The 8,428-nt window shown below is 41.0% G+C and overlaps 1 pseudogene; it reads right to left on the minus strand.

Annotated features, from left to right (window-relative positions):
- Positions 1-1,722: 1,722 nt before the first annotated feature.
- Positions 1,723-2,234, minus strand: LOC117353691 (annotated as a pseudogene).
- Positions 2,235-8,428: the final 6,194 nt, after the last annotated feature.

The raw sequence follows: 8,428 nt of genomic DNA on the forward strand, positions 1-8,428 counted from the left end.
CCGCGCTGACATTTGAGCGCAGGACAAATGCACGCTGCCTCTTCCGCCGCTTTGAGGCCTTCCGTTTTAGGCTCTCAGGGGCTGGGGGAATCCCCCTGACTACACTTAGAACTCCTCGCGCTCCTATTGGGGAACCCCCCCTCCAGTACACTGAAAACTTCCGTTTTCTTTCTCGTTTTCGCTCTTCGGATGTTTTCAGTGCAGTGGGGGGGTCCCCCCCCCTAATGGGAGCACGAGGACTTCTAAGTGTAGTGGGGGGGTTCTCTCCTACAACTTCCCTTAGAGCACAAAAGGGAAGGCCTCAAAGCGGCGGAAGTGGCGGCGTGCATTTGTCCTGCGCTCAAATGTCGGTGCGTGATTATCGGCGCGCTGTTGTCCTCCGCGGTTTAGACGCGTCACCAATGAGCTCCGTGTAATGTACTGTATTTGCATAGGGTTTGTTATTGGTAGCAGCCACGGAGAACCCTTTTGAGCATCAGAGGCTTTAACCAGTCTTGCGTGCACAGAAGCTTTTGAGCATGAGAGCCTCATTCTGCACCTGGACTATCTTGCTACATACACCGTAACGTAGATCAGTTCCTTACATGTCGTTTAACTGTACAAAGAACTTACCTTGTGCTCCGCCACCCGTCTAGTTATCTTAATGAACTCTGTAGCACCCATCTTGTCCCCATCGATATAGCAGCACTTGGCCCCTTGGCTATATGGTAAGCTGTGTTGCAGAAAAACATTAGCATCATATCTATGAAGTCCTTTTACAAAGGCATGCTAACCGATTTAACGCGCACTAAATACTAAGGCACCCATTATATTCTATGGGCACCTTAGCATTTAGCACGTGCTAATCTTGAGTGTGTGCTAAATCGATTAGCGCACCTTTGTAAAAGGACCCCATATGTTATTTGAATGTTCTACTGGGTACTTAGGTGTTTGATTAGTATACTGACATTGTACTTGTATTACTTCTCTGTTTGAATGTTAGTGTTGTTAAATATGCATACATTTCCCCCTCCGTATTCGCGGTGATAGGGGAACAGCATGGCTGCGAATACAGAAAAACCACGAATAACTTTTTGTATGCTATTCGCGAGTTTTCTGTAAAAAAAAAAAACAAAAAAAACCCTAGAAAAGGCACAAAACGTGAATAGCCTGACCTGTTCCTGTGCGGCTGTAAAGGAAAGTGTGGGTCTGGATCCTGAGAACCGCTTCCAGAACAGAGCACAGGGCTATCACTGCGCGAGGGAGAGAGCAGTAACCTGCTGTGGTTTGGCGGGGGACTTCCGGATCAGGCTGCGCGCCTGGTACTGGCAAATGCCAGGTTCAGAGTCAGCGCATGCCCGCTGAGTTGCAGGTGCGTGTGCACTCGGTGGCGGGCCGGGGGCCTCTGGGAACAGCGCTGGATCCTGTCAGTTCATCGGCCTCTGCCTCGGCTGCAGGTTTCGAGTGACTCCTCCAATTTCCTGTGATGTAAATTTGGGGGCGGAGACTGTGTTCAAAAAAACCCGCGAATAATTGAAACCGCGGATAATGAAATTGCAAGTACAGAGGGGGAAGTGTATTGTTTTTTTGGTTTTTTTAAAAAGTTTTTATTATAAATCCGGTTGCATTTTGATTATCTTCAAAATGGGATTCAACACATTTGTTAAAGGGATAAAGCTATGACATCATAGCCAGAGTATTGTGACACAGTTATTGTTCTTCTTATCTGCCCAATCTTTCAGTTCAGACTGTAAACAGCATCTGCACAAGCACGGACTTAAAGCGCTCTTCTTCAACTAGCTTCTGAGGTGTCCCACATTTAAGAACCACAGGCACTCCACTCAGATTCAGATTTTGTTTGAATTCATTGCTGGGGGGTTTATCCAGTATTCTCTTTCTCCAACATCACAATAAATGAAGATAGAATCCTCTGGGAGATGCTGCAGATTTTCTTGTGCAATTGGTTCAGCTTTCACGCAGTCAGGGCACCAGCTGACTCCCGTTTCGTTTTTGGAGCCACTGAACAACGCCAACCTGAGCTGGTCCTTGAACCTCTCCAGTGCCTGGATGAATTCCTCGTATCCGCGAACCTTCACCTCTGTAGACTGCGTCTGGGGCATCTTGTCGGCGTGCTGCTCGAAGCTAAAGAGAGAAGAGTCAGACCTTGTACCTTCCTCTTCTATCCCTCCTGCTACCTCACTTCCTATTTGAACTCTTGGACTGGCTTCTTCCCCCATCCTCTGAGTCTGATGCATCTTCGTCCGGGAAGAGTGCTGCCTCTGCTCCTGCGTCCTCCATCCGAACAGAGCTATCCAGGCATATGCATAAAGTTAATACTGTTTTGTGTAGTCTATTATTTTCAGTTTACTGATTTCAAGTTTGCCTCATTTATCTTTATATTTATCTTTATAGTTGATCATTTTAGCTGTCATATAGTAATTTTAAGCAATTCAACATACTTTTTTCTAGCTTTTTCCATCCATCTAATCTAACCAATTTCTGTTTTTATTCCACAGTTTTTACTTGATATTTTTCATTTTTTTTAGTTCAATAAGATTTATTGAGTATATTTATAACAAAGAATAAAACAAAACATAACAGAACTTCAATCGCAGAAATCAAGGAATAACATATCCATCATCTGTAGCAAAGTAGAAATAAGAAAAGACAGATCCTTTAGACAAAAATTACATTACATTCATGTGCAAAAACTGGTATAGTGGGAGGAGGATACATATAAAAAAAAAAAATACATTCTAGTGATTGGTGACATCATGGAAAGAATATGAGATAATCAACTAGTCATAGGTGTTATGAGCATTGAGAACAATATTGCAAAACAGGATCCCAAATATCATGAAAGCGGCGTAATGATCCCAATTTACGAGCATATAACAATTCATATTTAACAACCATGTTTAAATTGGACCACCAAATGGCAGGCAAAACAGCATCCAACGATTTCCAATTAGAAAAGATGGTTCGTAAGGCTAGTAGGAGAAGAGCTCGAAGTAGGATGCCTTCATTATCTGTCATGTGAGATTTAACAGCAGATATACCAAGAATAAGAATAGCATAAGAGAAGTTCTCTTCAATGTCAAGTATTTTACATATATCTGACATACAGAAATCCAAAATTGTTTCAACAGTGGACAATCAAAAATCATGTGTCTCAGAGAACCTTCATACAATTTACATGACCAGCAGATATTTGATGTAGAGGAATCTAACTTGGCCAGTCTACAAGGTGTCCAGTACACTCTATGTAATAAAAAGTAAGCAGACTGAAGCATAGATGAAGAATGTAGTGCTTTTCCAGTGGATACCCACAGATGAGCCCATGTAGATTCATCTAATTCTATAGAAAGCTCTCTATGCCATACAGCTCTCGTAGAGCTATTAGGAATATATTTATAGTTTTGAAGTAATTTGTACCATTTAGAGGCAGCCTTGGCAGAGGTTGCAATAGATATAGATGCTGTGAGGTATGAAGGTAAGTCCATCACTAATGTTCTAGTCTTCAATATCTTTTTAATACAATGGGTCAGCTGGAGCCATCTAAAAAATTGTGAAGGAGGCAAATTGTATTTCCTACAAATGTCTTCAAATGTAAACCAGGTATGGCCGTCAAATAGATGAGAAACACACCATATGCCATGTGACTGCCACAATTTCCAGGAGACCATTTTGTGTTGAATCTGAAATACTGGATTGTTCCATATTGGTGCAGATAATGAAGAGGCCCATGGTATCTCCATCAATTTATCTATAGAGCGAATAGCAGTTAAAGTAGAGTGTATCACTGGGTGTAGGTCAAATTCTGTATGTCCTATCATAGGAGCAGCATGTTGCAAACAAGGGGAGTCGTTTCTCAATTCTAATATAGCCCAGAGAGGGATATATGTTAAATGAGAAGGATCGTTCCATACCATACTTTGACGCAAGAGAAACGCTAAGTGATAGTCGTATATACTAGGGAAATTTACACCTCCATTCTGTTTGGTACATTTAAGTTTTTGGGTGCTAATTCTAGGGGTTTTACCATTCCAAAGGAAGGAGATTAAAGTTCGTTCAATCTTTTTGTATTCCAAATTCGGTAGTAAGCAAGGCAGCATGGATAGTGTATAATTAATTACCGGTACCAGCATCATTTTAATAGTATCCAAACATCCCCACCAAGTGAGCTTGAGAGGGGACCACTGGGAAGTAAGGCGTTTGATTTTGGAAATCAGGAAGTCTAAGTTGTATGTGATGGTATCTTCCAGAGATGTGCCAAAATAGATACCTAGATATCTGATTTTAGTGGCAGACCAGATGAATCCATAGTCAGCAAGAGATTCTTTTATGTCAGGGCAATGAAGCGGCATAATTTCTGTTTTGGACAAATTAAGCTTATATCCAGATATGTTAGAGTATGTAGATATTAATTTAAGAATAAAGGGTATAGAAGCCGGAGTAGCATATAGGAGAATGTCATCAGCATAAGCCGACAATTTAACGTGAGCCGAGGGTGTATTGAAACCCGTGATATCAGAACACGAGCGAATCGCCATTAGCAAAGGTTCAAGGGCAATGTCAAAAAGTAGAGGTGATAGTGGGCAACCTTGCCGGGTACCCCTACTTGGATGGAAAGGGGCTGAGTATATGTCATTAATATACAATTTAGTTGTGGGTGAGGAATATAGTATCTTTATCATGGATGTAAAGTAAGACGGGAACCCATACCAATGTAGAACTTGGAAGATATAGTTCCATTCTACCCGATCGAAAGCTTTTTCAGCATCCAACCCCATGATAAGTAAGGGTTCAGTATGAATACCTGTTTGATGTATTATATCAGCCAAAAGCCTAGTATTATCACTAGAGAGTCGTCCTGGTATAAAACCTGTTTGATCCGGTGATATTATTTGATGTATACTAGGAAGTAATCGGTTTGCTATAATTTTGGCAAAAATTTTGGCGTCAGTGTTGATCAATGAGAGAGGTCGATAATTCGAAACCAATAAAGGGAATTTATCTGGCTTAAGAAAGACTATTATAGTCGCTTCCGTAAAGGAACCTGAAATTTTACCAGAATGGATAATTGACGTATAAAAGGCATGAATGTGAGGTAGAATCTGAGGTAAGAATGCTCGATAAAATTCCGCCGTGAGCCCATCCGGCCCAGGAGTTTTATTATTAGCTAGTTGACCAATAGCATCCTCTATTTCAACTCTGCCTAAGGTACGTGATAGTTCTTGTTGTTGTGATAGTGATATGGGCGAGTGAGGAAGTGATTGCAAGAATTGCGTCGTGTTAGTGGTTTCCTTAACTTCTGAGGTGTAAAGATGTGAGTAAAAATCATGGAATCGTGAGACTATATCAGTAGAATCAGTAATAACAGAGTTGTTGTCACAGTGTAGAGCAGCAACAAAAGTTTTAGCAGACCTCCCTTTCAAATATTGAGCCAGCTGATGTCCGCACCGATTATTATCCATGTAATAAGAAGCATTTCTGAGCAAAATCGTATGTGAAGCCGAATTGCTCAAAAGTGCATTGTATTCCACACGGAGTGACCTGAGTCGCATCAGAGTGTCAAAATCAGTAGGATGGACTACATGAATATCCTCAGCATGTTTGATCTTACGTTCTAATTCCTCAGTAGCACGTAGGCGCTCGCGTTTCAGGTAAGCTGCTCTTGATATAATTTCTCCCCTAATAAAAGCCTTAAAAGAATCCCATAGATTTATCCAGTCAGGGGAGGTGGACCAGTTAAAGATGAAGAAATCATTGATTGCAGTAGCAATGTGGTCCTTGAACTCGGATTCAAGAAGCAAGGAATTATTAAATCTCCATTGTTTATACGGGGTGGGTTTAGAAACTTTATGATGTAAGCATATGAGTACAGCCGCATGGTCAGAAATTGCAATTTCTCTGATTGTAGCAGTAGAAAGGTAAGTAGCCAAAGCAGCACTCGCTAAAAAATAGTCAATTCTAGAGTATGTTGAGTGTGGTGGCGAGTAGAATGTAAAAGCACTATCCATAGGGTGAGTAATTCTCCAGGGATCTATCAAATCAAAGTGATTAATCAGTTCATGTAGCTTATACCAAGAACGGGATTTTTTATACGGGGCATGAGACTTACGGTCACTGACTGGGTCAAGTATGAGATTGAAGTCACCCCCTATTAGATATAGACAGTTAGAAGAGTCAGAAAGTTGACTAGTTAACTCATCAAAGAAATCAGGTGTGTCAATGTTGGGGGCGTATACATTAAGGCAGGTGAGAAGTAAGCCATTAATATTCAGTTGGAATTTGATCCATCTGCCTATTAAATCGGAAGAGTGGGATATCAGTTTAATATCCTGCCTCCGTTTAATAATAACCATAACACCATTTTTTTTTTCTATAGCAGGGGAGTATAGAGTTGGGAGAGCCCAGGACAAGTGTAGTTTGACAGAATCTTTAGCTGAAAGGTGAGTTTCCTGAATTAGAGCTACATCAGGTTGCATACGTGTAATATATTCACATATTTTTTGTTGTTTAAGAGGATTATTGAGTCCCTTCACATTAAGTGAACAAAAAGTAAGTGTCATAATAGAACATAAAGAACATTGAATGTATCAACCAATTCTACTCCCAAGATAAGTGTATTATACTTAGACATATAAAAATGGCATAAATTTTCTCTGTGAAGCATACATAATACTTAAATGTAAAATATAGCCATCTTATTAGCATTATATGTGTAAAAAGGGCACAAAAAATAAAGAATATCAGCCTCTAAAAGTAACAAGGTACTATTGAGTCTCAGCGCAAAATGCCAAGGCAAAAAAGGATTAGTGAGGCCAAGGACTACACCTAAAAGATATACCAGCCAGATAGTATAATATGTCATCATTAAAATTTCAGCATGTATCCAAAACAGAGCATAAACATAAAGCATATAAGCATACATACCATTGCACATATTCAAAAGTAAAAGTAAGAGAAAGAGAAGAAAGTACCAGATGAATAAAATCCAGTAGGATCTGTCATACAGAAAAAAGAAGAATGAACAGATTTAGGTTCAGTAAAGATAGACAGGGTCAGTGAGGCCACAAAGGCAGACAGCGAACAACTCAACACAGCCCAGACATACTGAAAAGTGGACAATAAGATAAGAAAAGCCATATAAACAGATTCAAAGAGCGCTGCAGTGTAAGCCAAATAGCATTGCAGGGCAAAGTTGCTTAACATATACTGCGATCTAACATACTATATATATCAGCAATATAGTCTCAGCAGGGAAAGCCCAAGAAACAAAACAACTAACTCCAATATGATAACCAGCAACAGCATAATTATACTGTAAAAGATAAACCCAGCCTGAAAAGTAGACAGTCAAGTAGAGTCTATAGAACTTGGAGCTTGGGCCTCCAGATAATCCGCCAGCTCATGAGGGTGAGTGAAATTCTTGGTGGTGTTGTTGAAAGTGACTCTGAGGGTGGCAGGGTAAAACATGCCATATTTAGCACCAATGTGCTTCAGCTTGGGCCTATATTCTAAGAGCAGTTTTCTCCTCTTGGCAGTTTGTTTGGCAAGGTCGGGGACAATAAAAACGTTATGTCCTTCAAATTTTAACGGATGCTGTAACTTCGCTTGTCGCATGATCTCCATCACTTGCGTATAACGCAACATACGGGCCACTATAGGCCTCGGATATTTAGCCCCCACATCAATCTTATGCGTCGGCACTCGGTGAGCGCGGTCTATTTCTAAGTCATATTTAAAGTCAATGCCAAGAAGTTTAGGGAACAGCATCTGTAGAAAAGTGATGGTATCTTTGCCTTCCCTCGATTCCGGAATGCCCAGAACCCGCACGTTGTTCCGTCTAGAGCGATTCTGAGCGTCTTCAAGCTCCTGCTCCAGAATGTTGATTTTTTTAAATTGGCGCTGCAAAGATTTTATATTAGTTTCATTCACCTCAATCTTTTGTTCAGCCACATCCAGCCGAGAGCGGCAAACCGCCATTTCAACGGTGAGGGACGTCAAGTCAGATTTTATGTCTTCCGTATTTTGATTTGTGGCTGCTAGGATCTCCCGCATGGCGCGAAGTTCCGCCATGACAGTCTGCAGCGTGTCCCCTTCCTCCTTCGCGGCAGAAGATTTCTGCGGCGATATGGGCTCCACACTCTTCCGTTTGCCGGTTTTAGATGCTGACATCGTTCTCAAACTCAGACGGCTGAACCAGTGGGACCGCAGACGCCCGATAGCAATAAAAGTAAAGCTTTTTAGTGTGCTGGGCTGCGGAGCTCAGTCGCTACGCTACCATTTACTGTGGTGCTCACTAGCGCCCCCCGATATTTTTCATTTTTTAACAAACTGTAAACCAAGTCAAGCTCCTCAGGGAGTAGATTCGGTATGTAAAATGAAGATTAGATTAGATTATATTATATTAGTTATGCTGTTAAAATTGTAAGTTTTATGT

This window comes from Geotrypetes seraphini, chromosome 2 (genome assembly GCF_902459505.1).
Source record: "Geotrypetes seraphini chromosome 2, aGeoSer1.1, whole genome shotgun sequence".
Classification (NCBI taxonomy): domain Eukaryota; kingdom Metazoa; phylum Chordata; class Amphibia; order Gymnophiona; family Dermophiidae; genus Geotrypetes; species Geotrypetes seraphini.